Genomic DNA, 22127 nt, shown 5'->3' with positions numbered 1-22127 from the left:
AGGGCTGGAAAATCAGGAGAAGGCAAATTCCTGACTGGTTTTCAGTGAGAATTTGGCTCTTCCCAGGCTCTGGTGTAAGAGCAGGAATTTGCTGTTTGAGTGGGAGCAGGCAGAAATCAAACTCTCTGTGATGACATTCAGTGAAGGGGCAGGGAATGCACCAGGGACATCCCGGCATCAGCCTGGATTTCCCGTGGGGGAGGATGTTGGGAAAGGCTCCTGGACACCCAGCTTGAGGGGTGGGATCAGTATTCCCAGTATATCCCAGTGTAGTGCCAGGCTGGACTGGTCATCCCTGGGTCTTGTAGCCTCTGCCCAGCCACTGCAAGGCTTTCCAGGAGGAAACTTTGCATCCACTTTATCCTTTGCTCATTCCCAACTGTGATGTTCAGCGGTAACCTCGGATTCCAACCTGGAAAATCCCTCCAAGGCCAGCCCAGGGTGTGCAGAGTGGAGTTCCCTGCTCCAGTTTTCCCAGCCCTGCCTGCCAGGACACTGCTGGACAGACTCATCCCCCTTTCACAGAATGATGGGATCAGGATCTCTGAGGCCGGGAAGGAGCTCTGGGATCACCCAGCTGTGCCCAGTCCCCAGCCCAGAGCACTGAGTGCCACCTCCTGAATTCCTGGACACCTCCAGGGATGGGCACTCCAACCCTCCCTGGGCAGCTCCAATCCCTGAGCCCCTTTCCAAGGGGAAATTCCTGCTGGTGTCCAACCTGAGCTGCCCTGGCCCAGCCTGAGGCCGTTCCCTCTGCTCCTGTCCCTGTTCCTGTCCCCTCCTGGCAGGAGCTGTGCAGAGCCAGCAGAGCCCCCTGAGCTCCTTTTCTCCAGGCTGAGCCCCCTCAGCTCCTTCATCCTCTCCACAATTCCAAATGAACCCAAACTGAGCTTCCATCGGTCGCAAACCTCTTCAAACTCAATTTTATTTCACCAACAGCACAACGCTGCTCCCCTTGACCAATCCTTTGTCCCAAGGCTGGATTGAGGAGCCAGGTTCAGCTCTGCTTGAACTCTTGGAAAGGCAGCACTTGGAGCCAGGGCCTCTCCCGACCTTCCTGGAGCGCTCACATGTGCGGAGCAGAGCCGGAGCCTCGCCCGCTCCGAGAGCATCATGACCTCAGTTAAGCAAACACTTGCTGTAATCGCCTCCAGATCTGCCCTGGCTTTGATCAGCTGCAGGATCACTTTATCTTATGATATAAATATGTAAAACATCCATTTGTTTTCGGGCAGGATGCAAATAAATCATTGCGTAAGTTCGGGCCGTGGCTCCGGAGCTCCTGAGGCTCCACCTCCTGGAAGGTCATTCCTGCAGGAACACGGCCTTTCTCTTCCCACTCTGCTTCATTCCAGTGGTTCCTGTCACTCATGGACACCTCTGGGTGTTCCCAGCAGAGTGGACGTGGTGCCACTGCTGTCCCAAGGAACAGTGATCCCAATCCCCCCCAGTGATCCCAATCCCCCCCAGTGATCCCAATCCCACCCAGTGATCCAATCCCCCGCAGTGATCCCAATCTCACCCAGTGATCCCAATCCCACCCAGTGATCCAATCCCCCGCAGTGATCCCAATCTCACCCAGTGATCCCAATCCCACCCAGTGATCCAATCCCACCCAGTGATCCACAGTGCTCCAAAACCAACTTCAAACTCCTGCTGGGATCTCTTAGAAGGTCTGGTGGCCATCGTTTTGGTGGCCATCGTTTTGGTGGCCATCACCCTGGTGGTCACCTCCCAGCCCTGCCCCCCATTCCATGTTCAGCTCATCCCCAACATCCCTTTGCTGTTTCCACAGGAATCTTTTATCAGGCAAAGAGGGTTTCTTTTTAACCCTCTGGCTCTTCTCCAGCCCCTCCCCACAGCCTGTGCCCATCCCAGCCCTGATCCCACAGCTCCTGCTGGGATTCCATCCCTGGATCCTGCTGCTGGCTGCTCATGGCTCTGACCTCCAGCCCGGAGCCCTTCCCCAGGGTGCTGCTGCTCCCAGCTGGAGCCAAGCAACAATTCCCACTGGGAAGCTGCTGGGAGTGCTCTCAGCGTGGTTTTACAGAAGTTAAGCTGAGCCCAGAGCTCAGCAGCTCCTCTGTGGTGTCAGCCAGGCTTAACTGCTTGGTTGGTTGATGGGAATTTGGGATTTGGGCTTTCCCCAGCCGAGATTCCTCAAAATCGGCTTCTCTGCCTGTTCCCAACCCAGGCACGAGCACAGCCCCTGTTTAGGATGTCAGGGAAGGGAATCTCTTGCCAAGAGATTCAGGAAAAATGATAAAAAACAACAGCTGATGGCTGGGGAATCTTATCTGCTGAGCCAGGGGAGGCAGATGAATATTCCCAATTTTCCAGAGTGAAGGAAGGATCAGGGTCTCCACCAGCTGTGTTCTCCAAAGGTCTGGCAGCACCTTCCCAAGAGAGAAGGGATTTTGGGCAGTTCTGGCTTCATTCCTGCCTGTGGCCTGGTATCCCACCTTCCTGCAGGCCCTGGATTTTAAGAGGTTGCCTGGGAGAACTGTGGATTCCTCATCCCTGGAATGTTCCAGGCCAGGCTGGAGGGGCTTGGAGCACCCTGGGATAGTGGAAGGTGTCCATGGCAGGGGTGGGACTGGATGAGCTTTGAGGTCCCTTCCCACCATCCCATGGCTGTGAGATTTTTTTCCTCCTTATTAAAAGGATTTTCCAGTTTTATCCCAAATGCTCTGCTGCATTTTGGGGCAGAGCCATGCCCGTGTTCCCATCTCCCTGGACAACACAGCAATCCCAGAGAAGAACATGGACACAAGAACAGGAATCAATATTCCAGTGCTGCTCCAGGATGTCCTGGGAGGGAGCAGGGGAGCTTTGGGAAGATAAGATGGGTGCATAAAGCAGTGCCAGATGATTAATGAACCTTTGTCCTGGCGAGGGAGATAAAACCCCTGCAGTTGCTGCCCCCTGCTAACAGCTTTTCCATCACGTTGGAAATATTTTTCCTCATTCCAGAGGTATTTCATTATCTGCCTTTATCCAAGGGCAGATGGAATTGGAAATCTCCCCCAGCCCCGTTCTGCTCTCACACCAGAGCTCCTCCCTTTGCTGTTTGTTCTGTTTTCTCACCTCTGCAGGCTCCAGAGTTGGGAGAAACCCACATCACTTACTGACATCCCACTTCTCCTCCTTCCCAAACTTCCAGCAGGGCATTTTATCTCCTGGCTGCCCCTGCTGATGGATCCCTGGCTGTCCCCAAGGGAGGAGGGAAAGGTGGATCTGCACCAGAGCTTTGTCATTCCACAGAGAGAGGAAAGGAGAGGGGGATGAGGCAGAGCTCCCAGGGCACTTCCAGGGTGTTAAACCGGGATTTGGGTGTGCAGAGCTCTGGAGCCTTTGGAGCTAGCAAAATCCCTGGTGCCTGAAAAAGCCTTTCCTCCTCCTCTTGCAGGAGCAGAGCATCCCTTGAGCTGCTCAGCTCCCTGAGGAAGGACGAGGGAGGAACCCATCCCTGGGAGAACAGCTCCGGGAAGGGCTCTGAGGACAGGGATGGCACCTCCCAGCCCTTCCCGGGGTGCCGCTGCCCAGGTGGGGCCATCGCTGCCCAGGTGGGGCCATCACTGCCCAGGTGGGGCCATCGCTGCCCAGGTGGGGCCATCGCTGCCCAGGTGGGGCCATCGCTGCCCAGGTGGGGCCATCACTGCCCAGGTGGGGCCATCGCTGCCCAGGTGGGGCCATCGCTGCCCAGGTGGGGCCATCACTGCCCAGGAGCAGCTGCAGGAGATGATGGGTGATTGGGATGGGCGATGATCGGTGATTGGGATGGGCAGGAGATGATGGGTGATTGGGATGGGCGATGATGGGTGATTGGGATGGGAGATGACGGGTGATTGGGACGGGAGACCCCGCCCAGCCCATTTCCCACCTGGCTGCCCAGAAATTCTGGTTCCACTCCGGGGAGAGCTTTGGGTGGAGAAGCTGCAAGGAGCTGGCGTTTATTCCACATTTTTAAGTTTTTAGGGACAGTAAGTGAATTAGAGGAGGATTCCCCCCTTCCTGAGGGGCTGCACAGGTCTTGGCGACCACCTGGATTTTAGGGATGACGCGCCATGGAAATTCTGTCGCCTCTTTTGGAACTCTGGGCATCTTCCAGCGCCGGAGCTCGGCGCTGAGCTCTGTGTCCTCTGTCCCCAGCAGGTCAGTGAGCTGTGTGTCCCCTCAGTGTCCCCTAACCCCGTGTTGGAGTTGAATTTGGGATTTTCCTCCCCGGAGGGAGGCTGAGCTGCGCCTTGGGCTCCTGCTCGGAGCCGTGTGCGATGCAAAGCCCGTGCTGCTCCTTGCCCTGTGCTCGGAGCAGGGTTCGGTGCCAGCCCCTCAGCCCCGGGGCTGGGGAGGCTCAGGATATGGGCACCATTCCTGCCTCACGGGATGCTCCCTGCTCCGCTGTTTTCCTCTCCATTTGTCCCAAACCTCATCCCTGTTGCTCCTGTGCTCCGCTGGCACCCCAAGGTACGGCTGTTTTTTCTCCCAATCCCCCCTTTTTTACTAATTTTAGCGGTAATGAATATTTGGCTTTTGTTGGGCTGGGTTTTGCTGTTTTCATCATTTATTCCTCTCCTCGTATCCCATGAGCTCCACATGAGCAGCGTCCCTGAAATCCGAATTTTGGGGTGTCCCTGCTATCCCTCTGCTCCCCTTTGGAACGACACAACATCCTGCCGCTAAAAATCCTCTTTTATTATTATTGTTGCTGCAATAAAACCCCGAATTCAAACCCCCGCTGCTCTCTGGACACGGCTGGGTTTGGCTGGATGCTCCCCCTGCGCGCTGGAGTTTTTGGGGGGAGCAGAGCTGTGCCACCCTGACCTGCCCTGCTCCTCACATCTGGAAAAAAAAGGGGAACAAAAGCGCTTTGTGCTCCCTCTGGAGCCAAGTCCTTGTGAATTGTGCAGGAAAAGCAGCGGCTGGGGCTGAGCCAGATCCTGGGGAAGCCGCCTGCGAGATTTCCATGGATTTCCCGGCCTCGGGAGGCGATGCTGCGATGGTTTTGCTCCCTTTTGTTTGAAAATCGCTTTTGCTTTTCTTCCCCAGCTGAGCATCCTCCGCTCCCAGCTGGAACCGCTTGCGCTCATCAGCGGCCCGCCCCGCTAATTAAGTAATTAACCGCCCGGGCTGCGCAGGTGCCGCCGCTTTGGGGCTAATTAGGGAAAAAGGGCCACGCGCTGTGCCCGGGATCCTTCCCGGGCTGCGCTGGGTCAGAGCTCCCCGATCCAGCGGGAATTGTCCAGCCGGGATGAGGAGCGGGTGTGGAACCCCAGATCCAGGAGTTTCCGTCGGGATTTTGTCCTTGGCAGGATCCGCTTCCCTGGGTGTCCCCCGGGATCCGATGAAATCTGGAAACACGGGCTGAGCTGCAGCTTTCTCCCAAATAAACCCATCCTGCCTGACTGGAATATTGGATACCTGCAGAGCTTTAAAGCTGCCTTACGTGGCCACAGGGCTTGAATATTTCTAGGATTAAAGAGCAGCTGAGCTGGGATTTTAAAATTTCTTTTTAATTTATTTTCCTTTTTTTGTTTTGAGAGCCTCTGATTCAGTTGTGGGCTTGCCTTCACCTGTCAGGTGTTGGAAGAGCTTCATAAACCTGATTTAGGGGTTCTGGAATTTTTGGCTGCACTCTTGAACCTCTGCAGCAAATGCTTTTATTTGTCCTTTTCCTAGGGAAAAAAGGGGTTTCCTAGGGGAAAAAAAATTCTGTTTTCTCAGGAGCTCCTTTGCGGTTCCTCCAGGGGCTGCTGGTGGGAATTGGCACTGGAGGAATCTGGGATGGGAGCCTTGGAAAGGGGAAGCAGGAGCTGGTGCCTCCATGGTTGTCATCTGCTTTAGGAACTGGGAATGGCTCGGCTGACTTGTTTTCCTAACTGGAAAATTCTGCCCCTTTATCCCAAATCACCCATTTCCCTCCTAACTGAAAACTTAAAAAAAAATGAGGGGAGGAAAAGTAAAAATGCCATGTTTGGTGAAGGACTGTGCTGCTGAAGGCAGAAATTTGGGAATGCTGTCCCCGGGAGAGCCAGTGTCCCTGCTCAGGTGGCACTGCTGGGTTGGGTGAAATGAGTCCAGGATTTAACCCCATCCTTGGCTGGGAGGGTGCAGTGCCATCCCTGGAAGCTGAAAAATGAATTTATTGACACCTGGAGTGCTCGGGGCTCTCGGGGAGAATGAAGAGCTGGGGAGGGGCAGGACCTGGCTCATCCTGTCTGCAGCCAGGTCCTGGCAGTTTTTCCAAACGCCTGCTGAGCTCCATTTTTCCCTGCTGAGACCAAGTTTCCCCTGGGATGTGCAGGAAGAGTCCCCAAAAGCCCAGGGTGGCAGCAGGGGAGGTGTGGGCACTACCAGGGGTGCAGGAGCAGCACATCTGCAGCACAGCTGGCTGCAGCAAACGTGGAAATAAATGGATTTTATTTTGGGTCAGGTTGCAGCACAGCCCTGATAAATGAACATCCCATTTTCCCCAAATGGAGCAACCCAATCCTGGAGGTATCAGTGCATCTTTTAATGGCCTTGCTCTGAGAAACACAAGGATTCTGTTGAAATGGGATTTTAATGGTTCCTGCTTTTTTCCTGCTTCTCCCTGCAAAGCCTTTTGAGTTGGGAAGGAAGCAGGGGATGGCTGGAATGCTGCTTCTTTGTGGGCAGCCCAGTTAAAATCTAATTATCCTGGTTATCAGTCAGTAAAAGGCTCTCCCAGAGAAAAGGGGGTTGTTATCTCTATTTGTTTGACAGCAAACCTGAAATGCATCACTTGATACCATAACTGAGCTCTATTCACCCATTTCTGCCATTCCAACAAAAAAAGGGAAGCTTGATGCTCCCTTTAATGCCAGGAACTACAAAAAAGGTCAATTTAAGTTTTACTGGCTCGTTAATTCAAGCTGTTCCCTCAAAGTGCATCTTTCCCATGCAATGGCCCAGCCTAAAAAAGTTCTTTATTTGGGTTTGGAGATAAATGGCTCATCCAGGGAGACTGCAGGCTCTGGAGAAGATCCTGCATCAGAGAGATGTGGGATAAACCCAGCAAAATGGGCATGGAAAGATGCAGATGGGAAAAGTTCCCTAAATCCAGGTGGGAATTGGGAATTAGGTTGGATTTTGGGGTAAATTCTTGCCCAGAAGGGTCGGTCAGGCTGGCACAGCTGCCCAGGGCAGTTCCCATTCCTGCAGGGATTGAAAAGCCACCCTTTTGAAATAGCAGAATTTACCAATTTACCAATCCCAGCTCCATAACATGTCTGAAATCAGGGAATATTGTCCTTCTCTTCCCTCCCCATCCCCATTTTCCTTTGCCTGCCCCAGATCCCAGAGCTGCTGTGGCAGGGACAGGACCTCGTCAGGGTCCAAACCTGCATCTCCCCAAACCCACCCCAAAACCTCTGGCCCTGGGCGAGGGAGGAGGGTGGGAAGCTCTGATGGGATGGAGCTGGATCCCAGCTTTGCCAGGTGAAGCTGCAGGAAGAGAGGACAGGGTTCTCCTGGAATTATTTTGTCTTTATGGAGGCTAAAATTCAGGCATTGTCTTTGGAACCAGAGGGTTTTATATCCCTGTGGAAAACAGGTAACTCATCCCTGGAGGGCTCCAGACCCTTCCTGCCTCTGCAATCCTTCCTTCTGGGAGCCCCACCTGTGCCTTGGGGTGGGAATGCTGCTGGAGGGAAAGTTAAAAATGCCCAGAAAACAAAATCTGGGCTTTATACAGAGCTGGAGTGGTTGAGTTCCACACAGGAATGAAAACAAGACCTTGGAGGCCGAGGGTTTGTTCCTTTGGTGTTGGAGCTTTTTTTCCTTTTTGGAATGGAATGGAGTCAAAACATGAGGTTTTTGGATAGGAAAGGCTCCCCCTCCCACCACTCTGCCTCCCTCCATCCCTCTGGAGGCAGCTCAGGGATCATGCTGGACCTGGGATTCTGTTCCACCAAATATTGTCAGAATTAATCCCAGTCCCTGTGGACTGTTTGGGCAGAAAACATCAAGTTCCTTCCATGCAGCCAAGAGGAACCATGTCCTGAGCCCTAATCCCAAACAAACTGGGATGAAAAGCTTCACTCCCAGCCAGCAAAGATGGTCCTGCTTAAATCCAGTGCCACAGAAAACTTCCTGTGCCTGATTCCCTGCTTGAAACGGGGATGGTGGAAGCACAGCTGGTGGCTCCTGGCTCTGCAGCCACCCGTGGGACCTGGAGGGGCTGGAATGTCCCCAGCTGCCAGGAGAGGAGCCCCGGGGAGCTGGGAATGCTGTGGGGATGTGCAGGAGCTCAGGATAACCCCGTGGTTCTGGATGAGGGCACAGCCTTGTTTTCCCAAGGGGCTCAGAGCCTTTTCCCAGTGTAACTCTTGGCTCTGGAGGCTTTGGGAGAGGATGGAGCTGCGGGATTTGGGGCTGCCAGCTGCTCTGTGAAAGCCCTGCCTTGATCCAGACTCCCTTGGGAAGCTCATCCCGGGAGGATCACGCTGACCTAGATTCTGCTGGAGTGGCTGAGGTGGAGCCACCACTGAAAGCCACCAAATGTGGCTTTGATCTGTTCCCAGAGTGCATCCAGAGCAGGAGGAATGCGCAGGGAGCTTTGATTTCCTTGGCAAGCCATCGTGGCCGGAGCTGCTGCCACATGCTTGGGTTGGTTTCTGTGATCTCACTCCCCACTCCTTTTGGAGGAGTTCAGGAGGAGCTTATCCAGCTGGGAGTGGCTGGGAGAATCCATGAATTTATCAGACACCTGGGAGACTCTGGAGGCAGCAGCTGGAGCAAATGTTTGCTGGGATGAGCAGCTTTTCCTCTTTGAAGTTCCCATGGGTTCAAGGCACCATTTCTTATCGAGGTTGTTTTTGGAGGGGAGATGTAATGCCATGGGAAAGGTGTTTTTATGGAATTCTGGGATAACAGGAGTCTGCAGGAGTTCCCTGGGGGAGTGTGCAGCAGGGACTCTCTGGGAAGGAGCTGGTGCTGCTCACAGCTGGAATTCTGCACTCAGGAGTCTCCAGTGCTTCCAGAGTCTGGGGGGGTTTGGCTTCCTGAAGGTGCCACCTCCCCATCCTGGAACTGGGATGAAAAACAGCGTGGGAATTATTGTGGGCTTGATCAGGGCATCCCCAATGGCTGAATCATGGAATGCTTGGGTGGGATCTCTGAAGGTCCTCAAGTCCAGCTCCTGCCATGAGGATTCCCAACTTTCTACTAGCCCTGGTTGCCCAAGCCCTGTTCAGCCTGGCCTTGGACACTTCAGGGATCCAGGGGCCACAGCTGTGCCAGGGCCTGCCCACCTCACAGGGAACAATTCCCAATCCCCCCTCCATCCCTGCCCTCTGGCAGTGGGAGCCATCCCCTGTGTCCTGTCCCCAGTCCCTCTGCAGCTCTCCTGGAGCCCCTTCAGGCCCTGCAAGGGGCTCTGAGCTCTCCCTGGATCAGCTGAACACCCCCAGCTCTCCCAGCCTGGCTCCAGAGGGGCTCCATCCCTCAGAGCATCTCCTTGGCCTCGTCTGGACTCACTCCAGCAGCTCCATGTCCTGATGTTGGAGTTCCCAGAGCTGGAGCCCCTGTGGGGTCTCACCTGAGCAGGACAGAAGGGAAGAATCCCTTCCTTCCCCTGCTGACCCAGTGCAGGAGGATTCCCTGTGCTCACCTCCTGGGTGCCACCCCCCTTCCCAGAAGAGTTTTCCTCCTTGTCTGTGCCTTGGACAAGGTTCAAACCAAGGGAAGTGGGGTTGGAATCCCAGCTGTGCTCGGGATTAGCCCAGTCCAGGTGCTCTGGTGACATCTGCACACCTGGGCACTGCTGGCCCGGGCTTGGCTGAGCTCCCTCTGCAGCTCCAGGAGCAGATTCCCTGCTGTTGATGTGCCATGTGTGCTGGCCCTGCCATGGAGCAGGAATTGTTTCATGGAGCAGGAATATTTCCACTCCAACCCTCCTCCTTTTGGGCAGAGGACAGTGCAGGCCCATTGCTCCAGCCTTGCTTTCATTAGTGCAGGGCTGCAGTTCATCAAACCCCATAAATATTTATATCCTGAGCTTTCCTTGGAGCATTCCAAGCCCTGGCCGTGATTTCAGGGGATGCTTTATGTTGTTTGTTGTGCAGCAGCTTTGCAGTGGGTGCTCTGGCAGGGAATTCCCTGGTGGCCAGCAGGGCCAGGGAGGCACGTTCCCCTCTGGATGTTTTGTGAGCCTGGTAGGAGCTGCCCTTCCCTCAGAGTTCCCTGCGTGGGTGTGGAGCAGAGGTCAGCTGGGGATTCCCCCATGGATGCTCCCAGTCCAAAAGGATTTGCAGCTCTGCCAGCCCCGAGCACTCAGAAATCAGGAGCCGTTTCCAAAAAATCATGGATTTGTAATAAATGAGGGAATGGAGGGGGATTCTGGCTCGTTTCCCAAGAGCTGTGGTTCTGGGTGAGATCATGGAATGGGTTGGGTGGGAAGGGACCTTAAAACTCCTCCAGTCCCACCCCTGCCATGGCAGGGACACCTTCCACCCTCCCAGGGTGCTCCAAGTCCATCCTGGAACGCTTCCAGGGATGTGTCCCCTCACTTCAGAGGCAGGAAACGCCAGTGTTGGCTCTAATGGATAAGGATTTATTGGGATTTCAATGGCATTTGGGTTTTGGATCGTGTTCTTGCTGCTCTGATGAACCTGGTTGGTTGTTAAGCCATCAGTGCCAATGGAGATCGCTGGGAATGACAATAATGGAATTACAGAATCATTTGGATTGGAAAAGACCTTTAGGATCATTGAGGCCAAGCATATCCTGAAGTTTTAGATGTTTAATTGTTAATTTAATTTTTTTTTTACTGTGAAAATTAAAATGGTATTTCCTGAAGGTTTTTCCCGAGTTCTGTGGAGTAAATGGAATGTATGGACATTCCTAATGTTTATACTCCTAAAAAATTCCCTGATTTGGTGCCTGAAGGAATCAGCTGCTGGAGGAACCTGTCCATGTAACTTCCATATGAAAGGATTCCTTTGAAACTGTTCCAGATTTGTCTTCCAAGCCTTATATTTGTTAGAATGAACTCTTTTTGGAGAATAAAAGGAGGAAGAATTATTAATAATTATTATTAATAATTAATTATTAATTCAAAATTATTATCATAAGTTCCTGGTGTAAAGAAAAATACAACTCTAAAGTCTCTACTACTTAATAAAACTAATTGTTGACAGCTTTAATGAGTTAATTATCTTTATTTTGTTCAATTAGAAAAGACCTTTAAGTTTTAAAAGAATATTAATTTTCCTTCTCTCTTTTTCCAGGCAGGATTATTGACTCCACACTGTGGGGATTCCCCTCCTGAACACCTGCACCAGGTACTGCATTTCTTTCATTGCATTTCTGTGCTGTTTTCCCGTTGAATGCCACTTCCAAAGGTTTTAATGCTGGAATATTTGTGCTGTGCTTACATTTGAATTTTACTTCTGGAGGTCTGGGCTCTGTGTTTTGCTCCCTGGCATCTCAGATTTTAGTTCCAGGAAGAGGTGATGGAACCTTGGAAACAGGGATATTGTGCAGGGTGAATTGAGATTCTTGAAGGCCTTGGAAAACCCAGGATCTTTATTCCCTGTTGCTCCTGGATAGTGTGGTGAAACACAGATATTGTTGTGCAGGATGAATCAAGGTTCACGGAGGCCTTGGAAGACCTGGGAATTTCATTCCAGTTATTCCCAGAGCTCATGGTGGGGACCCTTGGAAACTGGGATATCCTTGTAGGGATTGAATTGAGCGGTTCATGGAAGCCTTGGAAAATCCAGGATCTTTATTCCAGTTGTTCCCAGAGCTCATGGTGAGGGCCTTTGGAAACAGCGATTTTGTTGTGCAGAGGGACTCGAGGTTCATTGGGGCCTTGGAAAATCCAGGATCTTTATCCTGGAGTACGTGGTGGGGCCGGATGAGCACCTGGGCGTCTCCGCCGCTCTGGTTGCGCTCTCCCCATCCCTGTGTAACTCAATCCTCTTCCCAGCTGTTCCTGATCCCAGATGGAGCCTGTCAGGAGGAGCAGCCCCATGTGTGACCCGAGCCATCCCCGTGGCTCGAGTGTCTGAAATCCTTTCATGCTCCTGTCAGCCCGAGCCCCCCGCCCGTTTCATCACCTCGCAGTTCTGGCGTGTGCCGGCACCGCAGCGCCCGAGGCGAACTGGGAAGTGCTTGACCAATTTCTGGGATGGTTTTCAGATGGGATTTTATTGGTTTATGAATTGTTACCTCTGTTTCCTCTTCTAAACAAGGCTGCAGAAGTAGAGAGGGAATCGAGGCCAATTCTCCCTCTTTCCCAACACAGAGAAGCCGATCCCGTGCATCGGCCCCGCTCCCATCACGTGCTCATCCTCCGCGGATATTTTCCAATCCCAAACCCAGCGCTGTGCCTCGCTGGTGTTTTTTGCTCCTTTGTTTATTCCCCAGCCGCTGGGGATGAGCGCAGAATCCCGCTGGCAGGAACATTTGTGGGAAATCACATCACGTTGCACGTTTGCGCGAGGCCAAATCCACCAGAGAGCCCCGGCGAGCGCTCGCGCGGCCACGGAGCAGATTCTGTTCCCATTACTCACCAGAGAGGCTCGCTGGATGTTTATAGCTGTTGGGTGGGCAAGAAAGTTGGGAAGAGTCGGGATTTGTCGGAGCCTTTGATGGTTGAGGCTGGGTGGGAATGAAAGCAGCTGGCCTGGGTTGAGTAATGGGGTGGCACTGGTAGCCCTGACTCGTGGTAACTCATTTCTCACTGGAGTAGCACATCTCTGTCTGTGGTGACTCGGACTGGCCTGCTCAGCCTTTTCCTCAGAGCTGCAGGAGTTGCTGGAAGGCTCCGAGTCAGTTTTGTGGATTGTTATGACTCGCCTAAGAGCCAGATAAAGGAGCTGAGGGCTCTTTGTTAGGAAAACGTGAGGGCTTTGTTTAGCAATTCCCACTTAGTGCCTGTGCTCCTGGAGAGCTGCTCCTGAGTAATGGCTGGTCCCGAATTCTCTGCTCCCAGTGCCCTGCACTAATGGATAATTCGATAATTTTGTGTTTTCCTTGGAAGCTGTGGCTTCACGGGGTTGAAGCAGCTGTGGTTTCAATGCTCAGATTGGACTTCGCCGCTGAGTAACGCATCCTTGATGGCTGTTTTCCTGCAGGGGAAGAGAAAGCCCCAATAAACTGTTCCAGTTGTGGTTCTGGAGACAAATGTGGGCTCTGGTGGACTCTTGTTAAATGGAGGTCAAGCAAAAGTTGCCTCATCCTTGAAGGATTTGTTTGACAAAGGTAGCTGGAATAAAGCCGGGCGTTTTTCCGGAGGGCTGGCCATGTATCTGAGGAGAACAATCAGTGTTTTACGGGCTGAAGCCACACCAAAGGGATCCAAAACTGGCTGAGACATCTGAAAGAAAAATACTTTTCATCAGGGAGGTTGGTGCTTGGGCTCAGTGAGCTTGGCCCGCTCTTGTTCCATCCCCTCATTGGCAACCCTGAGTCCTGATAAAATTCCTGCTGCTGGAGCTGTGCTCGGCTCAGCCTTGGCTGGGAAGTGCAGGGTGCTGATCGAGGAGCTGAGCTCTGGAAAACTCAGCCCATGGAAGTGAAACGGGCTTGGATGCAGCTGGAACTAGGGTTGAGGCAGGGGCTGATCCCTGTGGCACTGCCAAGGGAATAAATAAAGCCTTTGGGAAGGGCAGGATGAGCTCCCAAAAGGTCAGTGGGGTGCTGGGATGGGTGTGAAGGGAAGCCTCCTGTTCCTCACCAAACCATGGGGGATTGGTCCTATTTTTCTTCTCCAAAGGATGTTAAAAAGTAGAAGTCAGTATAAAAAAGGGCTAAAAAAAATGAGAGCAAGAGATTGAAAAGCTCTTAATCTATTGCATTTCTGAAAAAAAAAAAAACAAACCTAAAATAAATGGAGTGACTTGGTATTTATGCACTGGGATCGTTTTGAAAGAGAAAACTTTGGAAACAAAAGGATAAGATAGAGTGAGAATCCGAGCTGGAAGCGAAACCCCAGCACTTTCTGCCTTGGCCACAGCCCAGCCTTTGTGATGGAAGTGCCACAGAGGATTTGCTGTCCCCTGCTGCTCCTCAAAGCAGCCCTGCACGGGAAGCTGCTCAGCCAGGACCCCAATTTTAGGATTTGATGTAACTTTGGGGTTTTATGGAGTCGGGTGAGTGAGGAAATGGGATTGCTGGGGCAGTGCAGGAGGTCAGCACAGATGAGTTCATGGTCCCTTCAGGACTCGCAGCTTTGTGAAGAAATGCACTTGAAAATCCTCTCGTACTGCAGAGGAAGGGATTGTTGTTGCTGGAGATTTACAGATTGAGACTTGGAGCCACAGCAGGGTCCTTGTTGGCTGCTGTGTCCCACCACGAGGTGCTGGCTCCTGTGGCCCTGGTGTGGCCCTCGAGGGGGTGAAGTTCTTGGAGCTGATGATGCTTATTACTCTAACGAGCTTTCTCTCATTAGACATCACAAAATAATACTTAGAGGACACGCTGGTCAAGGAAAGCAGTTGGTTGTTGGATGTTTTTAGGTGTTTTTATATTATGAATTTTTGGAGTTGAGGGCAGCTTGGTGCCTTGCTCTGGGAGCTCTAAAATGAGCAATGGATTTTAGGGAAAAGGAAACTCTGTGTCTCCTTTTCCTTCTTTTCCTTTCAGTCTGATTTATCTCCAGACATCCCCATAGGTACCATTCCATTTGTCATGTTCAGAGTTCTATCAGGACAGACATCTGAGACAGGGTGGTGATAAATCCCCCCCTTAAACCCCATTTATTCACTTGCTAAAATAAATCATTTGGGGAAAACAAACTTTGTGTAGCAAAACTAGGGGAAAAAACAATATTTCCAGGTCAGCTGTGTGACTGGTGAATCAGTTCTGGTTCTGATCCTGTGCTGGGGGATTGATCCCAGCGATTCTGTGCTCCCTGAAATCCCATTTTTCCTCCAGGCTGCGCCGTGCCTCTCCTCCCTTTCAGTCCAATTCCATTTTGTTGCTTTAATCATAAACCTGAGCGAGTTTAATGAGCTGTGTCGTGCTGAATTGCTTCCAGACTGGAGGTGAAGTGCCTCCAAGAGCAGGTAAATAATGTTCTCCACGTGATCCCGCTGGGATGGAACTGAGGATGCTGAGGAGTTGTTGCCTCTCCTGCGGGTGCTGAGCTCAGGGTGAGGAGTTTGGGGGTGTTCCCCTTGTTTTGTTGTTTGAGCTGGAAAGGAAACACCTCTGGAATGTAAACAAAGTCCATCATGGATTGGGGTTGTTGGGATCCATCTGCTCTGGCCTTTCTTAGCCACGGGAGGAGCAGAGCCCTGTGAAAAATCAGGTTTGGAGCCCTTAGAGCTGGGCAGATCCCTGTGATCACAGCTGAGGGTGGGATTGGGAGAGTGAATATCCCTCAGTGTGGCACGTGGGGATGAGCTCCTGAGTGCTGTGAGGAGCTCAGGAGGCTCTCGGGCTGCCCGAGGACAAAGGGTTGGTGTTCCAGGGGTGCACTCTGGCCTTGGGACACAGCTCTGCTGGCCTGGCAGCATCTCCAGGGCGTGAAGTTGGGAGAAGCCTCCCCAGGACCATCAGCTCAGAACGTGCAGGGGGGATTTAGTAATCAGATTTATTTGGCTGTGAAGCCTTTTTGGGGCAAAGCATTTCTTGGGGATGTCCTAAAAAACCAAAAAGTGGCTGGGGATGTTCTGGAAAATCAAAAGTGGCAGAAGGAGCTGTTCTGAGAAACAAAAAGTGGCAAAGTCATTCCTGGCGATGTCCTGAAAAAACCAAGAAATTGTTGAGTGGTTCTTGGGGTTGTTCTGAAAAAACAAAAATGGGCTGAGTGGTTCCTGGGTTTGCCCTGAGCTGGTTGTGGCCACTGGGGTGGCAGTGCCAGGCTGCCACAGTGGGCAATTTGCCCAATCCCAAATGGCATCCAGCCCAGAAAGAGGAAAAAGCCCCCAAAAGCAGCCAGGCTGATTAGACTGATCAACTTTTTGGCCACTTAGCTCCAGGATTTGAAAAGCTCTCATGGGAATGGGAGGGAAATCAGCTGCTCTGGGGGGCAGGAAATGGAATCTGGAGGCCCAGCTCCCTGTGCCTCAGTGGGAACATTGTTGTCCTCAGAGGAGCTGTGCAGACGGTTCTTTTTATCCCAAACTGAGCAATTTCCTGCCTTCCTCCTGTTCCTGTCTGCCTGTGCTTCCCCAGGAACCCTGCAGCAGCAGGAATGTGGCATCTGTCAACACGTGCTGCAGGAGAAGCACAGGAGCTGGGAGCGGGGCTTGACAGGAGGGGCTGAGTGTGTCTGAAATAATTTTATTATTTATGTGCTGCTCCCTGAGCTGGGGAGGATGTGGGGAACACCAGGATTTTGGGCTCAGAGGGCAGAGGAGGTGGCAGAAGTGCAGGTGACAAGTGTGGCAGCTTGTGGTGGCACAGGGTGGATCTGGAATTACTAAAAGCTGCAGATTTCAGCAGGATTTAGTCTGGGGCAGCTTCAGCTCTGTGGGTCTTGGGAGCTCTCCTACACCTGTTGGTTAATTTGCTTTTTTGGCCAAAACCCTTCTCCTGTCCCATCTGCTCCTGCTGCATCCTGAGGTATTGGCACCTCTTGGAATCACAAATTGGAGACCCTGGAGTGTCACTTGAATTTCCAGCCAGTTACTTCCCGGTGGATTTAATCCAAGTTTTTGGGTTCATTTGTTTAAACATTAAATACTGGGCTAAATCTGAATCAATTCTCCCTCCTGGGATGGGTGTGGGGGTCTCCTGAAGGTTTTTATGCCAGGTGAAATCTCCATCTCACCTGATTTATCCAATGCAGGTGCCACCAGCAAAAAAACCCTTGTCCTGAATGGGCTCCTCTCTTGTAATGCTGAGTTTATTGATCAGTTTGTTTAAACCTTAAATATTTGGCTAAATTTGAATAACTTTCCCTTCCTGGACTGGACCTGGGAGTCTCCTGAAGGTTTTTAGACTCTGTGGAATCTCCATCACACCTGATTGATGCCCCCAGCAAAAAAAAGCAAACCAAAACCCTTGCCCTGAGTCAGCTGCTGTCTCAATGCCTGAAAAGTGAGACCTTTGAGAAAAGTGCTTTGATTATCATCATTCCCTGCCCAAATATTGATGCTGCCGGGAAGGGAAGGATGTTCTGGAGGAGTTGAGGATGCTGACTGTCCGGAGCAGCCCTGGCAGGCTGGGCTGAGCCCAGGGATCGTTGCAGGAGCAGGGGATGGGTTTGAGCTGAGCCTACAGAACAGTGCCCTCTCGTGTGCTGACAGGGCCGGGAGCTGCGAGCCCTCCCAAACTCCTCCCGATTTCGGAGTGTGCGTAAGGGACTCAGCCCGACCTGCCTGCACAGGTTATTTGTATTTCTGCCTCTCTGTGGCACGATGGCTCTAAAGGTTTTTGTGACAGATTTTAAATTGTATAAATGAATGAGCTTTTAAAAAAATATACTTTATAGTTCAATACACAGATTTTTTTTTTTTAATTATTATTTAATTCTAATAGGGAAAAAACCTAACAGCTCTATTTTATTTTATTTTGGTGTTGAGCTGGCAGAGATTGCTCCGTCTGGCAGCAGCTGAGCTCAGGTTTAAGGTGTAGATCCCAATTTCAGAATGATCCCAAAAGAGAAAAGCCAACATGAATATTGGCATTTCTGGGTGGTTTTGGTTTTTCCCATCATTGTTTGTCTCTGCTGTGGGACCTTTTGAAGTGCTCAGTGAGGTTCAAATCCTTATTTTGCAGATTCCAAACCTGTGTCCTCTCTCTTGTGCTGCTCTTTGGGCACAGCCTCCCAGTCCAGCCCAGTTGCTCCATGATTTCCCTGGCTGGGGATAATAAATCCCATTCCTGATCTCATGGAATGGTTGAGGCTGGGAAGGAGCTCCAAGGTCACCCATTCCAGTCCTGCAGGCTGTGGCAGTGCTGGTCCTCGTGGTGCTCTCTCCGTTTATCCTCATGTTTTACTCTTGGCTACTCCTTGCATGATCTAAGTTTGGGATTTATCCGGGTGAACTTATCCAGCCTGGAGCTTTGTCTGCTCCGTGGACAGATGTTATTTTATGTCTGGGTAAATACAGAGAAATCAACTTCATTCCAGGCCCATATGTGAAATAAAAATGCTGAAGTGCTTTTAGGCTGGTCCCATAATAAATGGACCTACAAATTAATATTCTTTGGGATTGTAGCAGAACCTGTGCTTGGAATTAACTTGATTTGGGGGTGTGTTTTCTGAGCAGATTTAAAAATAATTCCTCTGGTAAAACTTAGACTTTTGGTGAGCTTTATAATGCTGCTTTGCCCGTGCCTCCTTCTGCTTCAGGAGAGTGATTTTTGCCTGATTTTCCCTGTGGTTTGGGTGTGTTTTCCAGCAGGATGGATGGAGCCTGTCCCGAGGTGGAGAATGCCTGTTAAATAAACAGCCAGCGTGGGCCCTGCTCGCCTTGGGCGTGTGTGCCTGGTTTTAGGAAGGGGGGTGTGTTTGATGGAGCATTTCTATTCTGCACTTGGTTCCCTTTGTGCTCGCTCCAAGGGCTGAGATCCCGTGTTTGGATCAGCCAGGAGGGGACTGGAATTGCATAAACCAGAGATGGTGGCCATGTGGATGAGCTTGGAGCCGGGTCCTGTCCAACATCTTTGGGATCTTGCTTTGAAGGCTTGGCCTAGGTGACGTTTAATGTCCCTTCCAACCCAAATGATCCCAAATTTCTGTGGGGTCCAGGTTGTCCATGGTGGCATTTCCCTGTGGTTGGTCCTGTTTTGCTTCCAGCACTATTCCTGATCAGTTCCTGGCTGTGAGGATGGAGATTCCAGAGTGAATCTCATGGAGGCTCCTTTGCTCACAGCCCCAGCGTGGTGAGGTAAACAACCAAACCTTTTCTGATTTTTGGCCAAGATAAGAGGAACAGTGGAGATTCCCATTCCAAGGGCTGGGTCCCTCCAGCCCAAACCAACCTGTGGAACTCCGGCCTTGCAGAGGAGCTGAATCCAAACCAGCTCTGGGGAATCTGCAGGGTTTTCCCAGAATGTGGCTGTGAGTGGGGCTGGAACCCCGGCTGGCTTGGGGAGTCTGGGTCAGAAGGGGCAAACGGACCAGGAAAAATCCCTGGGAATGTTGGTGCTGTGCCCCAAGATGATGCTAAGAGAACAAGAGGCTGCTCAGGCAGAGTGTTGGATTTAACCTGGGAGAGAATTTTCCTTTGGTCCTGCTCAAGTCGGGGAACGTGACTTGATGTGCACATTTTTCAGTTTGGGTCAAGCAGCTTCCCATTTTTCTCCTGGAAGCCAGGCAGGAAGATCCTGGCCATTGGCAAACCTGTGTGGGCTTCTCTTGTTAATTGATTACAAAAGTCTTTGCTCTGAGCTTGGTGCTGACTCCAGAGTGGAAAGGCAGCACTAATCCCACTGTCCTGACCAAGGGAGGTGCCAAAATTTGGGATATTCTGTTCAGGGAAGCCCAGCTGATGCCACAGGGTGCAGGACTGGGCTGTGGTGGTCCATGCTGGGCTGGGCTGGCCCAGCAGCTGCTGATGCCTCAGAGCTCTGAATTTCTTGCCTGAATTTCTTGTGGCACCAGAATTATCTCCCTGACATTGTGCCTGCACGCAAAGGCTGCACCAGCAATTCCATGTTCTTATAATCCCCCTGCTCGGATAAAAATCAGATGGGAACAAATGTGCAGCACATGAGGACTAAAGACTTTTATTACAGTATCTTTTTAATTATCAAGGTGGGGAATCACGTTTTACAAAGTCCAGTAAATTGAATTTTATTATGGTTTGTGTGAGGACTTATTTAATAGCAGACTACACGAGATGCTGACACAATTCCTGGTTTTTTCTGGAGGTTTATTTGTTGCTTGTTGAACTCTGGGAAAATGAGCTGGGGCTGGAAGCAGAGGGTTGCAGATCTAACCAAGGGATGGTTTATGTTCATGGTTTAGATTAGCTCAGTTTAATTCCAGATTGTGTGCACTTGGAGCAGCTGGGAAACCCAGACCAGGCAGTTGGGCTTTATTAGGAAAGAGCTCCTGCTCTTTTCAATCGGTGCTTTGGGAAGTCTCAAATCCTGAATTATGGCTGTTTGCTTTGGAAGGAGCTCCAGTTCTGCTCTCTGCTCCTTGGTGGTGGAATTTTGGGCTTCTGTGGAGCCTCCTGCCTGGGGCAGGTGTGCCGAGGGGATGGATTTGGTTCCCTGAGCTGGGAACTGCTCGGTTATCCATGGAATCATGGAATGGTTTGGGCTGGAAGGGATCTTAAAACTCATCCAGTTCCACCTTCTGCTGTCCCAGGTTGTTCCAAGCCCTGTCCAGCCTGGCCTGGGGCACTGTCAGGGATGGGGCAGCCACAGCTGCTCTGGGAATTCCATCCCAGCCTCTCCCCACCCTCCCAGGGAAGTTTTCCTTCCCAAAATCCTACTCTGGTGAAAATCCCAGTGTTCTGTGGGTTTGTGCTTTGTTAGGAATTTTTTCATTAACACCAAGGTCTGTTCGCAGTGTATTCAGCTCTGGGTGGTGAAAAGTTCCCCTCTTGGATTTCAGATTTATTATTTGGATTTATTTGGTTGTCTTCCCTGTTTCTGGCAGTTTGCATTCTCTGGGAGGGTCAGTCCGTACAAAAAATGCCTTTCAGTTCTGGATTCTGCTGCAAACAAAAGTTATGAGCAGTATTTTGGATATCAAGTTCTGTGTGTTGAGGAAATGCCAGTTTGAGGGAATTGCACATGGATCCCCTTTCCCAAATTTGTGTCTGGAAATGCAACAGACAAAACTGATGCCTGAGCTGAGTAAATGGGAGCACAAGTTACAGCTTGCACATTGAGGTTCCAACATGATCAGGTTTATATTCCCATTTTAACTCCTAAGCAGACTTTTGGAAATGAAAATCAATCCTATAAACCCATGGAAGACCTTTCTGGCCCCATGGCTACAGTGAGCACAGACATTTAAGAGATGATTTTCATATGCATGGAGTCTTCTTAGAATTCTGGAAGGGAACAGTTTGTCTGGGATTCATAATAAATTATTCATCCTTTTATTACCATAATAATCGCTTTTTATGGTTACCCAAGTGAATGTTATTATGAAAGCACAGAAAAATCTATTAATTATTTTCCAGGTTTCTATAGTATTTCAGTTTTTTCCTCTTTTTTTTTTCCATTCTGGGAGTTTTTTTGATGTTATCAAGAAACAAAGTTATTTTTTTCCCAGAGATAAAAGTTTCTCCGCACACTTGTTTTGTGTATCAGAGCTGGAAGAACATGAGATCAACTTATCCAGAGAAAATGCCAGTCTGGAGGCCTCTTTCTTGCTTTTTGGTTATAGATTCTGGGGTGTTTCCTTCAACGTTGTGTACGTCCATAATTTACTTATAAAAAAATCACAAACATGGGGTGGGGTCTTAAAAATAAGAAATGCTGCCGTGTGCCAGGAACAATTGGAAACAGCCTGGAATGGAGGATTTTCCCCTTTAATAGGAGGGGGGTTTAGTGCTGATTAATAGGAGCCTTCAGGGCTTAAATTTATCCAAAGTTTAACAGAGATTTGTGTTATAAATTTATAAATTCTTGTTCGCAACCTGGTTGTTGGAGGGGTGGACATTTGTTGGTTGGATTTTCCCCAAATAAATGATTGCTGTGTGGATCAGCAGCTCCCAATGACATTTATTTCCATGGTTTTGACCAGCCTGGTCTATGGAAGCTCAGCCTCAGCAGGGGTTGGAATGAGGGGAGGTTTAGTGTCCTTTCTAACCCAAACCACTCCAGCATCTTCTGGAAGTTTCCCTGAGAGCATGGACTGGGTTGTTGCTGTGGAGTTTGTAATAATTCTGGCTTTGGAGGGAAAACCTTTGTGGAATGTTGTTGAACCAGGATATTTGGTGGTGTTAGAGGCTGAGGGAGTGTGAAAAGGACAGATAAATCCTGATTTTTATGTCTCTTGATGGGCTGAGTCTTGGGTAATGCCAAGTTCAAGGTTGCCTGTGATGCTCTTTGGGTCTGTAAGTGATATCAGCACTGAACACAAGGGAATCTTGGAATAATCAAGGGATAAGTTTGAATTCCTCGGTGGGATCAGCTCTGTTGGCCGGTGTGTGGTGCTGATAACACCAAGGTTGTGGATGGGCCTCACTTAAGAGCTGGACTTGATGGTCCCTTCCCCCTCAGAATATCCAGTGACC

The 22127-nt window shown here is 50.7% G+C and overlaps 1 protein-coding gene across 4 annotated transcripts in view; it reads left to right on the top strand.

Moving 5' to 3' along the window:
* Nucleotides 1-3818: 3818 nt before the first annotated feature.
* The window catches only part of ZNF469 (zinc finger protein 469), a 158945-nt gene continuing 140636 nt past the window's right edge, over nucleotides 3819-22127 (top strand). The window contains exons 1-3 of one of the 4 annotated variants that reach the window (XR_010346610.1): nucleotides 3821-4155; nucleotides 11250-11303; nucleotides 13104-13548. The gene's annotated coding sequence lies outside the window, so the exon portion shown is untranslated. Of the gene's footprint in view, nucleotides 4156-11249; nucleotides 11304-13103; nucleotides 13549-22127 lie in introns of those variants that run through there. The other 3 variants (XM_064386648.1, XR_010346611.1, XR_010346609.1) reach the window with 3 other exon arrangements.

This window comes from Passer domesticus, chromosome 12, assembly GCF_036417665.1.
Source record: "Passer domesticus isolate bPasDom1 chromosome 12, bPasDom1.hap1, whole genome shotgun sequence".
NCBI classification, from domain to species: domain Eukaryota; kingdom Metazoa; phylum Chordata; class Aves; order Passeriformes; family Passeridae; genus Passer; species Passer domesticus.
The sequence above is the reverse complement of the archived record's forward strand: the minus strand, read 5'-3'. Positions and strand labels throughout refer to the sequence as shown.